At 42.3% G+C, this 15,663-nt stretch overlaps 1 protein-coding gene across 6 annotated transcripts in view; it reads left to right on the plus strand.

Moving 5' to 3' along the window:
* Positions 1–15,663, plus strand: part of MECOM (MDS1 and EVI1 complex locus) — a 362,312-nt gene that overhangs the window by 274,112 nt on the left and 72,537 nt on the right. For all 6 annotated transcript variants that reach the window (XM_054982632.1, XM_054982634.1, XM_054982633.1 and 3 more), the window contains exon 2: positions 3,551–3,685. The gene's annotated coding sequence lies outside the window, so the exon portion shown is untranslated. The remainder of the gene's footprint in view (positions 1–3,550; positions 3,686–15,663) is intronic.

Here is a 15,663-nt window from a genome sequence, read left to right on the forward strand (position 1 = left end):
AGGCGAGGGGAAGACATTAACACGCCATCTCCCCATCAATGGGGGACAATTAAAGCTGCCGCATCAGCGCCGTCCAGTCCCTTTTCTTCCTGGGGGAAAGGATGGGGGGGGAGGGCAGTCTGATCCCAGCACCCCTCCCTTCTCCGCCCGAGGATCCGGCGAAGTTTTCGAGTGAGGAAAGTTCGTCTCTACCGCCCCCCCCCCCCCCCGCAAATGCCGGAGAAGGAAATCGGACGCTCCGAGAGGCAAGTCAGGAAGCCCAGCCTGCGGGACTCCGCCAGGTTTCATCGACACTCTTCTCTGGAGAGCGGCGGCAAGCGAGCTTCGGGTGTGGGGGCTGCGTGTGCCCGGGCGGGGGCGGCGCTGGAGGATCGCCTCTTCTGGAGATGTTGCTGGCAACTGCTTGAAGGATTGATTGCCTTGGGGAGATTGGTTTTTCCCGACGCCCTATCCAAGTTTTGCCCCCTCCCCGGAAGATATTTGTTTTGTTTTGGGGGAAACGGCGGAGCTGAGGATTCGAGCTCGGCAAGGTAAGATGAGCCGCAGCCAGACGGTCGCTGAAGCCAACTAGTCATAACAACCCCAAAGTGCGTGTTTCCATGTGGCCCGGACGCTTCCCCCCTCCCTCCTTCCCTCCCTGGCTCCTCTTCCTGGGCTCCTTTGTAGATTTCACAGGCGGCGAAATTGACTAAGCTGATCTTTAGCTTTACGCCCGAGTTCCAATAAAGTTCCTGCTCTGCAGCCTGCGCAGGCGACTGTTTCTGGGGCCGGGGGATAAGGCGCTGAGAGGTGCGTGTCCGGGGAGGGGGCGGTCTGCCCTTCTGTCCCGGGAAAGGTGTAGCTAGTTGAGGCGGTTATTCACCTGAAACTATCTGGCTGAGCTCTAGAATCTTGCTCGAGTTGGGAGCTCAGGAAAAGGTTACTTTCCCAAACTGGGTCCGGTAGCACCTTAGAGACCCACTAAATTCCCAGGGTGTGAGCTTTCCAGAGTGAAAGCTCCCTTCCTCAGATACATGGAGTTGTAAGTATCTGAGTTTACCAAATCTCCTACTCTCAGAGAAAAAGAACAGGGAAGCTGCAATTGCAAGTCTGTTATTCTGGAGACTGTTCTTAAAACAAAGGAATTAAAAGACAGGGAGCCGTAGGCGAGCGCTGGCACCGTTGTCCTTTTAACTTCAGGTTTAGTTGAGGCGGACGAAGGTCAGGCCGGCAACTTCTGCCCTGTTGAATTCTCCGGAGAGAACAGGGGATGGCTTTTATTTCATCTTTGAGAAATCGGCGTGACACACACAGGCTCGCGCGCGCGCACATACAAAACATGTCCATCCCTGACATCAGATTGGGTGGGAGGGAAAGAAAGTGAAACGATCTGAAAAATCACTTTCCTGACCGCCCCCCCCCCTTCCCGAAATCGTATCAAGAAATTCTCAAAGCGGCTGAAAAGAAAGGCGGTAGGAGGGAAAAAGAAAACAGCCCCCTGGACTTGAACTTTACACTTCGGTTGCTGGATTAATTCGCCGGTGACACTTTTGAGTCCAAAGGAAGTGAACAGGAGCACGAATTATATAAAGGCATGGAGTCTCAAACTTTTTCCTCCCAGCTCTCCACGTGTCCCTTCTCCACCCCCACGCCCGATTTTCAGGACTGATTAATATACCTTCTGGACCTTGAATGGAGATCTCTTAGTAAATTCTTAGAGAGAGAAAGGGGTCAAAGGGGGCACAGAGGGGGAAGGGCAAGGGCTTAAAGTCCTGATCCTGCCCTGCATTTCTCTTCCCAATTGAGAAAAGGGCCCAAAGCAGATCAGATCGGCTCTGGCCCTGTTTCTTTGCTGTGTGTCAGATCTTTAATGCCTTTTTTGTTTTAATGTCTGTTTGTTTTTCTTCCTGGTAACCCAATCGGTTGATGAGGTTAGGTGGGTCAAGGATGGTTTCACCCTGTGAGTTGGGGAGAGGAGAGGGTCGCTTATGTGCTTCACAAACTCACAAGTCAACTTTTGTCCTGAAGAACAGTGAAGTCACTGCCAGAATGTACACAAGCTGCATGTGTAGAGACTCCAAACACCCAGAGTCATCTAATGAAACTGACTTTAAAGGGATTTCTTCTTGGGTAGTTTTCCTTTTTTTTGGTTCATTTGGTAAATAAAACAAAACTGGACAGCATCTTCGTTTGCTCTTTTAAGTGCCCGCTGGTTAACAAAACAAAACAGGAGGCGTTTATTTTTTAAAGTACTTCTTACCTTTTGCCTTCTCCTGTGTCCTTTTGAAGTTTCTGGGGAGTTAATGATCTAATGATACTGCTGGGTGAATTCTTTGCTAAAACCTGCTCTAGGGCCATGGAAATAGGCCCTCCAGTTTTTGACTGAACTTTCAGGTGGATCAAGATAAAGCAGGTTTTCCACTGAGTTCATTTAATTTCTGATTTGAAGTTGGTAGACGAGATTGTTTAGTCTTCAGTAGGAAACTTCTTCTAGGTTTTCATTAACTATAATGATAAACAGTACCCTGATTTTTAAGGTGTTCAACGCAGAGGCAAAAAGTTATCTGGAGATATACTCAAATTCTTCCCTTACAGAATGTTTTCTACCCCCTCCCCTTTTTATGCACATATCTGAGCAAATTTTATGAAAGTTTCAACTTCCAACCAGTTTTCTATGCAAAACTGGTTGGTTTATCAGATCATTAAAATGTATATTTTTGACCTGCTTGGCTGAAATCTTAGATTAGCCTTGGACTCAGAAAAATTGTGATAATGACTCATATGTATAACAATTAGACATTTCTCATAGTATTCATATAGCAAGTTCTTTTTGATATAACCCCAAGCAAGTTTGTTAGTTATTCACATAACCGAAATTGTTTAGGGAAATGTGCCAAGCAGTGCCATGTTTTGAACAAGTGTTTGTGTTTTATTTCATTTATTTTCTTTGGTGTGGCGTAAAAGGGGCCCCATTATTATCATCTAAACGCTGCAATTTGCTCTGATTAAAGAGGCATGATTTGAGCATTGCATGCGAATGGGATAAACAGAACATTAAGGGGAAGATTAATGCCTCAGAACCTAAACTTTATTTAGTGGATAGACTTTTGAAAGGGAAAAGCTTCATTAAACAGAGTACACATACTCAAAGTGCTAAAAGACTATATGTATGAAATGCATCTATTCCCTGATAAAAACTTCACGTTACAAAAACAATCACATTTTTTTTTTTGCATAGCAGGGAAGCCACATGCTTCCTTTATTGAAATGTTCATATAGCATGTGAAATGTTCACAGCATTTTTGAATACAGAAAAACATACTGGGAGAGGGTGTGTGCGCGTCTAGCAGATTGATGGTTCCTTTAATTAGCAGGCTTGTTTGATCTAATCAGGGTTTTTATTTTGGGGGATCTCATTGGAGAAACATATTTTGCCATAAAACAAGCTTGAGCCATTTCATTATTTTAAGAGCTGTAATGTATTTTTTCATCAATGTGGCACCACCAGACCACCACCACCCCAGCCGCCAACCCCAACCAATTTATTGTTTTGTATTCTTTTTCTTTCTAGATCTTGGATGAGTATTACAATGTGAAATTCTGCATTGACGCCAGTCAGCCAGATGTCGGTAACTGGCTCAAGTATATCAGATTTGCTGGATGCTATACTCAGCCCAACCTTGTTGCATGTCAAATAAGCAATCAGGTATGTAGCGAACATATTCTGGGCTTATTTTTAAGAGCTTTATGATGTCCTTGGGAAAATGTCAAAATAGCAGCCAATTGGTGTCATCTGTTTGTTTTATATATATGTATATGAAAAAGAAAAAGCAGAACAACAGGGCTGTTGTTGATATTTTTAAGTGCACGATAAGAGACGAGTTTCTCCTCCCCCCCCCCATTTGATTAATCTTTTTATAACTTTTATGTCCAGAGTGAGGCATATTCTAAATATTCTTTATACTTCTCTGAAGCAAATCTTTTCATCTTCTCGTATTTTCAAGCTTGTTTTAAATGAGATGTCTAATTCTCAGTTTAAAACTTCATTGCAATGCCATTTGGTTACAAAAGTCAACGAGGGAAGGTGAAAAATGCCTTCTCCAATATACTGCTTGTGTCAGCTACAAATGGATATTCAAGCCTATTTTCCAATCATTGCACTTATTAACATTTCCTTTCCAAAAATTATTACCCCCTTTTCCCCTTATAATTTACAGCAGCATTAGAAAGTTCCATTTGTAGAGAAATGGGATACTTATTATACTTGTTTTCTTTTAAAACCACTTCTGGGATGGAGCTGGAGAAATTACCAAAGGGTGTTTCACTTTGAAACGACATCATGCTGCCTTGCTTCTCTGTCTGTATCAATTGGTGAATATCAGCTTAATTTGTGAATATCGTATAAATGCAACGGTGGTAACTTTTAAAGTTAAGAGAGCTCAGTTAAAGATATGAATGCCACTAGATATAAGCAACCAAACCTCAGCATATGAAAGCTTCCAATGAATTTTCTTTCTTTCTTTCTTTTTTTTTGCATTAAGATGTTTCATATTAGTGAAATCATAGCTGTTGTTCATTGTAACCACCCTCCTCCTTTTCACCCAATAATTAAATCAACTGGGTTTTAAAGATTATCTTTAGCTCATTTAATTGCATGGACATGACTGAGGAGAGGGGGCATAAGCAGATACCAAGCTTCAATTAGAAACAACCCTTTTCAGTCTAATTGTTTTCATCTATATATTCAGATTCACGGGCTCTGACATTTGCAATGTTTTGCCGGGTTTTACCTCAAGCGGGATAGCTGGTGATTGCAAAGCTAAATGAAACTTTTTAAAAAAATGGTGGTCAGGTATCTTTCCAGCCCTGACCTTTTAAAGATCCGTGTTAAAACACAGAGAAGACTGAGCAAACAGAAGCATTGGGTCCTATTGGTTGTTGGTTTTTTTCCTCCTTGTTGAGCACATGGTTCAAGTAAAGAAGTAATAAAGGCCATTAGCAAATGAAATATACATTCCTAAAGTTGCAGTCTGGTTGGTAAAGAAAAATGATCCAACCTGAGATTGTACAGCCGCTCACAGAAAGGAAATGACTGCGTTGTGCTCAATTTATTTTTACATATAGTAAAGCTTGGCTAGGGGGAAAAAAAGAGCAAATTTTAGTAAATAAATCCAAGTGGATTTAAGGGAGAAAATAGCTCAAAGCCTGCCTCTTGACACTGTTCTAAAAATAATGATACGTATGTCAGATGGAAAGAGAAATATATTTGGAAAGTGCAACATTTGCTCAAATGTACGCACATACTTGGGAACAATCATCAGGGAAATTGTTACCTTTTTAATGTTTACATTTTTTACATTTAGTAATGGCACCTGCAGTCCTGCCAACAACCTTTTTTTTTTTTGAAAAAAAGTCACTAGAGAATAATTTATTTCTGCATCATCTTGTGGTGTTTGTAGCTCCGTATTTATATAACTGATTGTTCTTCAGTTCTGTAAATCAAAAATTAGTTGTCCTTTATATAGAACATTATCCAAGGTATGCTGGGAGCAAGAAAAACAGACACACAGTCATTCATATCTTTGTAAACAGTCAACAAACACACAGAGAGACATTCATGTATTTTACATGCATAGCATGGACTAGAAATTACCACAGTGGATTGGAAGTTTTACTTAGGGTCAGGGTACGTGTAAGTTAAGGTCACTTCATGCCTTGAAGCTGAACTACTTTCCCTGCAGTTAACATTTCCTACACTATTCTGGTCTCACCCTGAGAGAGGTGATAGTAAACTGAGAGAGACCAAACTGGAATTAACATGTGCTCAAATGTGTGTATGTATACACAGAGTAATGATGGCTCAGTTGAGCTGGAAAGGGGTGTGCTTTTCTTATTGTGATATGTATGGGTGTGATTTTGTGTGGGTTATAGGTATTCCTGTCCTGTCAACCGCCCTGATGGTTCAGTCCTGAGCAGTCAATGGGCTTTGAAAGGTAGTAGCTCTGTTTAGGATTGCATTAAGTCTGCATTCAGATTTGAGAGACCCAAATCCAGACTTTGCTTGGTCATGAGCTGCGCTAAACAGCTCTGATCTAATCTGACGAAGGGAGCTCTGACTCTCGAAAGCTCATACCCTGGGAATCTAGTTGGTCTTTAAGGTGCTACTGGACCCAAATTTTGCCGTGCTCAACGCAAGGTGAACATAGCTGACCCAAAGCATTTGCCAGCTCTGTTGTTATGCTTTGTTTCTCCATGAGGAATACAGGCAAATGAGTCCTGCCCATCACCCAACTGAACTCTTCCATTGACTGAGATATTATTAACTGCTGGGGCCAAGGACAGAGATACTTGATCAGCAGCAACTGTGTTAACCTCTCATTACTGCCACTCACCTGTAAAATTCACAAGCAAACAGAGAAAGGGAGCTGCTGCCCGCCTAATGAACTAAAGGCCTGAACTCACCTTTAGAGTGCTGGAAATGAAAGGCAGGTATGAGCCCTGAGTTTCCACCCTCTATAAGAGAGCTGCAACGTTCGGCAAAGCCTTTATCAATGAATGGCTGGAGAAAGAAAACAACTTTTGTTGTTGTCTGTTCTTAAGCCCTCTTATTTTGGCAAAACCAGTTGCTTCCTTTCCACTGTCACCCCCCCCCCCCCCCGATTTCTTGTTTAAGGTCAGATTTCATCACTTTGGATCAACTTTACAAAAGGGCCGAGTTCCTTCTTATTGCTATATAAATAAGCCTTGCTAAGATGTACAGCTCAGGAATAATGTGCTGCAGTTAAAACATGTATACCGAGAGCTGCTCAGATTTCATTTGATTGGAAGTGGAGAAGGACTTTTAAGAGTGGATGGGGATCACTCCCCTCACCCCCCCCCCCATAAAGTTGATCCAGAAATTCTCAACGTCGTCCTATTATCTCCTGTCATGTTTAATAAGTCTTAAAAGTGTGTAATTCAAGATGTTTGCAAATAATGAATTCCAATTATTAGTCTCTTGCTTGCTTCCCCCCCCCCCCCTTGCACCAGGGTGTTGGCTTTCATGATCTGTCTCAGGGATCTTGTCACCCGAGTTTCAGTGGAATGCAGTTTGCACTATAAAATCCGTTTGGACTTGATAGCAGCTTTAGCCAAGTGGTTAGACGTTTCTTCTTGTGAGCTGGGAGAGGTCTGTGTCTGCCTTTGTATACTCTCCTGTATATTTGATACCTGTTCCCCCCTGCCCCCAATACATGTACTAGTTGTTGGTCTGTAACAACTTTGCTCCTGCTGTGAGAACATGTATTTCAAATAGCTCTTACTTGGTGAATAGAATGTGTGTTCTTCATTAATGGCTGTAGGTATTTTATTGGTATATTCAGAATTTTAAGATCTGGAAAACTGGAATATTGAAGAGCCAGGCTGAGGAAGAAGGTACACAGTTCTAGCAACCTAATTGTAAAAAAGCTCACTTTCCAGGTGGTAGCGAAGTGTACATGGTTTTATGTTAAGGTATCCAGAATTCTCAGGGGAAGCAGGACTGTAAGCACACCTCATAGAAGTAGATAGCTTATACTGCTTTACAGTACATTAGCTGTTTTTTCATTCGCTATAAAACAAAGGTACCTTTTTTGATCCAGCACATGTTACGGGATACCTACAATGCCAAGAGTTAAAATTCAAAAAGTGTAGATGAGACGGAACTTGGAACCAAGAAAAGAAAAAACATTAATTCCAGCAAAGAATGTTGAGCAGCTTAGCCCTTTGCGTACTTGCTTGGAAGTAAATCCCGTTCATTTCAGTGAGTCTTACTCCCAGGTAAAGGAGGATAGTTATAACCATTGTAGTAAGCTAGTTTCAAAGACAATGTGCCTATAAAGTAGATCATCAACTCTTTTTTTTAAAAAATACCTAGACAGGGAATACCCTGTCTTTTTAGATATTAAAACCATATGTATTTATTTAACACATCTCTTCATATTATAGAGAATTATGAAAATACTATTCTTCTCATAATAAGAATATTATAAAGGTTTTTGCTTGCTTGTATTGCAAAATATCATCAATCATTTTAGAATGAGTATAGTTCCAATAGCATAGTGGAACTTTTAAAAACTAAAAAAGTATTTTTAAACTAAACCTTTTAAAGATTAACACTCTGTAGTAAGAAACTTCCCTTATCTCCATCCTCCTACAGAAGTCATAAAATGAGAACGTCCAATACACCCAGAAGAAAGTCCTAAGTTTTGAAATGTTGAATATAAATTGAAATCAAACTCTTGCAAATAGGTGATGAGTTATTTAAACCCATAAAGATTGTCAAAATCTAATAATATTCAACCTCAATCTGAGAAGTAAAAGTGCTTGGATTTTAACAGATACAAATCCCAATCCTAAACAAATCACCTGGATGTCAGCACTGTTGACTTCAGTGGCATTTGCTGGTACAGAATGTCTCAAATCCAAAACACAGTCAAGCATCTTTAGGTCCATTGATTTCAGTGCATTTAAAGAAGTCCAATACTGGTTTAGGACTGGAAAGCAAACTGGCCAAAATCTGAATTTACTGGTTTAACGGGGTTGTGAATTAGGCTGAAGGCTGCCCTCCAAACAGTGTCACTTTGTTCATTAAGCTTACTCAGGAGTAAGTAGGGTTTGTCTTTCAACCGCATGAGCAGTATTCTGGAGAATAACTACTCTGCTTCTATGAAAATTGATAAAAGATCTTGTACTTGGTTTAGGTGGTAATCAGTGGGACAATGGCAAATGTATAGCCATAAAGCGTGTTACTTAACAAATTTACCTCTTTCCTTAAAGCATTTGGAGATTGCACTTTGCACGCCCAAAGAAAATACTTTATACACATCTGTGTTACTGAGCAGTTCAAATATCATTTGGAAGAGGGGTAGGCAACATGAAACAGATTCATCTGGCCCACTGGGCCCCCAGACTCATTTCCCCGGGCCAAGAAATTGTGAGCTATTCAAATATGGAAGCACACCTAGAAGCCAATTGTTTTCGGGGAAAAGAGGGGGAAATATTTTCCAGATGTGGGCTGGCTCTTGCTCACAAGCTTTATGTTGCCCATCCTTGGTCTTGTCCTGAGATGGCCTAAATAGAGGGAAAGTTTTGCTGAAATCTGAAGTCTCTGGAAATCTTGCCAGTGCTCACCCAGAGACGTAGGCAGTGAGCTTTTAAGAGTCACAATCAGACAAGCATGCCATTCCCTCTAAGTGAAAAGAAATTTGCTGATAGGAGATTATCAAATAATCTTTGCAAGCATTTGAGAAATAATAGAGAGGATTAACGATGCCTATGGTGAAAATGCTAAGCTGTAATTCACTTAGTGGTTTTTGCCAACTCTCTCTCTTTCTTGTTAGTTTTTTTTCTTCACCTTTTACAAACAGCAATAAGGTAGACGGGGAGGGGGGGATTCACCTTGAATCTGCATAAGCCACTGGATTGATTAACTACTTAATAAAGTCTTTCCAGAATATCTTGCAGCTGAGTGTCTGCTTTGGAGTCTTTGGCTTTCATTCCACCTTTCTGTGGATGAACAGGTAGCTGCACCACTGTGGGCTAAGCCACAAATGGAACACCGTGGCACGAGGTGTTTGCAAGTCTTACCAAAGAAGTCTTGGGTTGTCAATACGATCATGGAGACTGAAAGTGTTCAAGGATGGCCTTAGGCACATGAACTGCCTAGAAGGCAAGGCAGGACAGTAAAGGGCAGAGTTAAGGACAGGGCAAGAGGCAGAGAAGGATGATTGGAGGCCTCCCTCTGCAAATGGCTGGAAAAATTGGGTTGTTCAGCCTTTGCATGTTCAGGCATTTTATAAACATTAAAATTCACAGAGAAAAAGAATATGGTCAGGTGTTTTTTTTTAAAAAGCACTTCAGTGGATATGATCCGAATGAGTTGTTTTACTTTTTAAAATGTCTATATTGCCTTTACAAATATATTGTCCGAGGCATTAACAAATAGAGCTAATCCTGGGTAATGGATTATGTGTTTTTCTTGGACCAAGGAACGAATCAAATCCACGAAGCTCACTCCAAGAGCTTGGACCAGTTGTTGTTCCTTTGCCTAACCTATCTCAAAAGACTGATGTGAGGCCAGAATGGGATCACTCCATATATGCCATTTGAGTAGTCCCATCCTAAGCAGAAGAGCAAGATTTGGGTTTAGCAGCACCAACTAGATTTCTAGAGTATGAGCTTTTGAGAATCAAAGCTCCCTTGAAAGCTCATACTTTGGGAATCTAGTTGGTATTTAAGGTGCTACTGGACCAGAATCTTGCTCTTCTACTACAGACCAACATGGCAACTGACCTGAAGCTATCCTAAGTAGCACTGGCACTGTAATTATTATAGATAACACATGACAAGAAAGGAACAAGCTCTTAAATAACAGAGCAACACTAGCCAAAAAAAAGTATTTATGTTTGTCCATTCCTGTATGGCCGTGATTGAATTAGCATTGTTCAAGTAGGTTAATCTGGCAATCAGTTTTAAACACCTGGACGCTGAATACATTAAAGCCCCCTGCCCCTTCAATCAACCAGAATGGTTTCCTTGGTTGTAATACTTGTATGCAGTCTTAAAAAAGATGAGTGTGGAGAGAGCAACCCTTTTGCAGGCTACTCTGCAACTTGGCACATTCTGGGGAAAGATCCCACTCCCCCAGCAAAAAAATACACAGGGGAGTTGTGGAACTTTAAAGATGAACAACGCTTTATCCCAGCACAGGCTTTTGTGAACTAGAGCTCGCTTCAGATGCAATACTGGGGCTCTTCTCTAGGCAGAACTGTTGTATAGCGGGAAATGAAGAGGCGGGCTCTAGACTATGAAAGATTTTCCTGGCCTGGAACAAACGGTTGTAAAAGTGCCACCAGAACACTGTTCACTTTTGCTGCAACAGATTAACATGGCTACCTCTCTGGAAGCCTTTTCCAGAAATCTTCAATACAATTCCCCCCCCCCCCCCCAGTAAATCCATAATGGAGCGATTGCGATCTGTTTTCAGATATAGTATTTTATGTTTCCAGCTGAGTATTCTGTCTTGCTGAGTTTTATTGTGTTGTGTTTTTAAAGTGCTGCTGTAAAAGGCCTGCAGCCAAGCCTTGGATTAGAATTTGAAATAAATATTGATGCTTGACTGAACTGTGCAGTTTGCATGAAGTACGCGCCGGACTAGGCATTGTATAAAGTTAGGTGGATGCTGTTGGGACAGGGTTAGTGCCGATCTGTTCCATGCCACACTGTATCTTTGTAAAAAAACAAAAGGGATCTCTTTCTCTCCTACGATTTCTCTGGCATAAGGTGTAGTACAGACTCAGCCTAAACCGATTAAGCTTGCAAAGCTGAAACATGCCATGGAAGTAACTGGAATAAATGGTATGAGCTTCAGCCTCCAGGTTGGATGCATGGTGCTGTTCATATTTTGTTCTGCTTGTCATTAAGAGGAGAAATGCCTTGCTGGATCAGAACAAGATCCATCCAGGCCAGCTTTCTGCAACCAGATGCCTTCAGGAAGTTCAGAAGAAGGTGGATTGGATCTCATCTTTTTTTTGCTGGGGAAAAGGTCCTGCTGACCACATCAACAAGATAACCCTAAGGATTGTGGGACCTGCTTGGACAAAAGCTATGTAGGATACGGCAATCGCCCTGCGAGGTGGGTGGGGCTGAGAGAGCTCGGAGAGAGCTGTGACTGACCCAAGGTCACCCAGCTGGCTTCAAGTGGAGGAGTGGGGTATCAAACTCAGTTTTCCAGATTAGAGTCCCGCCGCTCTTAACCACCACACTAAACCACTACATCAAACTGGATCACACCACCACATTTACTTTAGTGTAATACTGACCAGGTAACTAAGTTGTGTTTCTGTCAGATAATATATGCAAAGGAAGTAGTTCAGAGAGGTATGAAATTAACCAGGCCTTTAATAAGTCACAATCCACACACACCATTTAAATTTTGTTCTCTCCAGAGGAAGACACTTTGTCTTCTTTCTTGAAAATGTCCTAGTGGACAAGAGAAAATCTGCACTTGCCCCTTGAAAGATGGGTGAGGTCTTTCTCTTTGATTCCGAGAGAGGAAGAGACAAGCTTGTGATCAAACTGTACGTAACGCTGGACATCCACAGTCTCCTGATTGTTTCTTTTGAAAAACTTGAAAGAAGCTACATGGGGCTGGTAATTTATTCAGAAGCAGTGCTAGGGACAGGGATCAGCAAATTCCAGGCGCCAGGTCACCGCAGAGTCTAAACATTTAAGTGCAGCATGTAGCATTTTCAGCAATTATTTTATTGTAGTGTCTCTCAGTGATCCACAGTAGAAGTACAAAGCTTATTTATCATTTCACATCAGCATCCTTGTCTCCACCTGCCCCACTATGGAGTTCGTACCAGCTTGAGGGACAGGCAGTGATTTAAAAGGGAAGCTGTCCTTTTCAACATCCTCTTCCCTGACACCAGTTCCCTCATCAAATGAGTGGTCCTAAGGGCCTCCTCTCAAGTAGAAACCAGCCATGAAGGGGAAGATCCAGGCCACAGCTTTCTCTTCTAATTCGGTCCTCAGTGCAGGCCTGTTCAGACAGACCTATAGGTTCGGTTGCCATGAAAGACTGATGCCTGCTTTTTGCGATCTGTTCCATATAGCTTAGGGCATGTTTAGTCAGAGAATATACTGTTCAGTTTATTTTGATTTTGCGTGTGTTTGTGTGTGTACCTAGAGTGAACCCTTTCTTGATAACTACTTCCTTTTTTAAATCCTCCATCTCTCACTTGGGAAATTAAGGCTTTGGCTCAACCCTGAAAGTTTACTTCAAAAGCTAGAGTGGTTAACTAGTTAACACCATTCCTTTTTGTCCTCCAATAACAGCCAGGTAACAATGATGACTTGCAGTTTGAGGACTCCTTGGTTTCTTTGATATCTTCCTCCCTCATTGATCTAAGGATCAAACATAGACGTGCAGGTTTTCAAAGAGTTGGGTCTTGATTCCCCAGACTGAATTTGGGTTCTCCACAGCCACACAGCTGTGGGGAATGGCTGTTAAAAAATACAGTAGAATTCAAATGTTCTCAGAATGCCACCATGGGGAAAGGAAGGGCTCCTGCCTCCCTACTCAAGCCATTTTTCAAAATAGCAAGGGGCGGGGTCTCTCTTTTTGGAGTATTCTGTTCATGTGGAGCAGTAAAAACGGGGAACCCTGTGCTATTTTGACACAGGGAAACAGTTTGGGGGAGGGCAGAGACAGGAGCTCTTCCTTCCCTGGCAGTGGCATTTTAGGCCATTTGGGCTGTCCTTTAATGTTTCATAATCATTCCTCACAGATGCTGTGTAGTTGCAGGGAACCCGAGTTAGGTCTGGAGAACCCAGACCCAACTCTTTACAAACCTGCATGTCTAGTTTGACCCTCAGTCTGAGACTGAGAGGGAGTGGAAACTAGGGTTCCCAGGTCCCTTAAGTCCCCTGGTGGGAGACTGGGGCGCTGGCACTTCCCCCTGCGCCAGCTTCTGAGCGTGCATGCGCGCGTGTTCCTAATGTGCGCGGTGACATCACTTCCGGGATGTGACATCATCAAGCGGGTCAAAGGATGGCATGCACTCTCCAAAGGGGTGAATCACCCCCACCCCCGTGAGCCTGATTCAGCCCGAAACAGGCCCATTGCAGGGCGCGGAAGCGTGCCGTGGCGGGGGAATGGCAAGCCTAGTGGAAACGCCCCTTTGGTTCAGTCTTGGGGCCCATAATGGTTCCCTTTCTTGCCCTTCCTTTGTTCCTGTATTATTTTCTGAGGTGTTTGCTCAAATGTTTGTAGTGATTGAAGTAGTGGTTATAGTGGTAGAAGTGTTGGACTAGAATTTGGAGACCTCACACTCTGCCATGAAAGTCACTGGGTGACCTTAGGCCAGTCATTGTCTTTCAGCCCAACCTATGTTTTTTTTTACATTGCTTCATTTATACCCTGCCATTCTCCCATATGGGGACCCCAAACACCTTACATCATTCTCCTCTCCTCCATATTTTCCTCACAATAAACCCTGTGAGGTAGGTTAGGATGAAAGTTTGTGACTGGCCCAAGGTCATTCAGTGAGTTTCCATGGCAGAGTGGGGAATCGAACCTGGGTCACCCAGATCCTAGCCCATCACTCTAACCACTACACAACACTGGTTCTCTACCTCATAGGGCTGTAGTTGTAAGGATAACCATGGAAGAGGGCTGACCAATATATGCTGCACTGAAATCTTTTGGAAAATAGCAGCAGAAGAATAAAATCTAGCAAAGGAGTAATGTGGCAAACTGTCAGGGTGTCAGCTTGCTGGTTCAGGCACAGTTGTACTGATGTTGTAGTCCTTGCCCTACACTATCATTTTGACTGTGCAAGGCCACCAGAATACATGGGTGTTGTTTTGCCTTCACTAGCACCAGAAACAGTCAACCATGGACCCATTTCCCCCCCAGTCTTACTTCCCATTCACTAATGATAGATCTGGAGGACAGCATGTTCCAAAAGGCAATCTAACTTTCTACTGTACGGAGCTCAGCTTCTTCCTGTCCAAGGTTGTAAAGTGTGAAATGGACCTGCCTTAAGACACACCTGGCACAGCTTTCCCAGCTTAGTTGAATTTTGTCTTTTGAATGGGCAAGGAGGTAGAATATTCACTGGCTTCATCTTCTCGCATGCCATTGAGTATACGGAGGTCAGTGTTGATTTTTGTTTGTTTGTTTGTTTATTTATAATCCACTTTCCTCCTCCATGGGAACCCAAAACGGCCTCCATCATTGTTCTCCCCTCCTCTATTTTGTGATCCACTGATGAATTATCTTGTGGCTTAAAAGAAAAATCTTTCCAGCTTCTCTTGTACTATCAATGCACCTATGTACATTCTGCTAGTACAAGATACAAAGCAAAAGACAGATTAGTTAAAAATAATTTGGATGTGCATTGCAGCCTGTCTATGTTTCTATATTTGTTTTACAAATACTGGATATGTTAAAAAAGTACTGCATGTGTGAACATACTCTTAACAGCCTGCCAAGATTGACAACTTAAATAGTTTTTAACTTAGGCAAAGTAGTTGCCTGATTTCTTGGTCTCAGAATGTTGGCAATTCATTTTTGCCTGTGATTGTATACCCAGGTAGGTGCACGCACAGGGCACCCCACATGAATTAACCAGGATTTATTTGTGTTTAGGTTTGCAGTGTTGGAAGTACTAAATTCAGCAAGCTTAGGACTATGTTATTTGGAAAATGCTGCAGTCCAATTATGATGTTACCTGTATACTTTTCTCAGGTCCAACCTGGTATAAATAGATTTCAGATGAGATGTGCCTTAATTACAGCAGGTCAGAAGCTGTGAGATAGATTTTTGTATTCTGGATCGCCCTTTGGAGGATTGCAAAGAGGGTTGTGTATATATGTAAGAAAAGAACTTGGAGCTATAGTCTGCATAAGAACAAGGCAACCCAGTATAACCAGAATCCTGCTTGGTTAGATCGCTGTGATCAAAGTTGGCAAAAGGGACTAAGATGTTAAGAAAACCAGTTAGCAGCCCGAGAAGCCAGATAAGATCCATTCAGTATTAGGTCATTCAGGCTTTACACTTTGGGGTATAAGCCTCGCGCTATTAGCTATCATGCATTATACTCTGACTGATCAAAAGAGGGGGGAACTTGCACTGGAAGTGAGAGTAGCTAAAAGAGG

The sequence above is a fragment of the Eublepharis macularius genome, chromosome 6 (assembly GCF_028583425.1).
Source record: "Eublepharis macularius isolate TG4126 chromosome 6, MPM_Emac_v1.0, whole genome shotgun sequence".
Classification (NCBI taxonomy): Eukaryota; Metazoa; Chordata; class Lepidosauria; order Squamata; family Eublepharidae; genus Eublepharis; species Eublepharis macularius.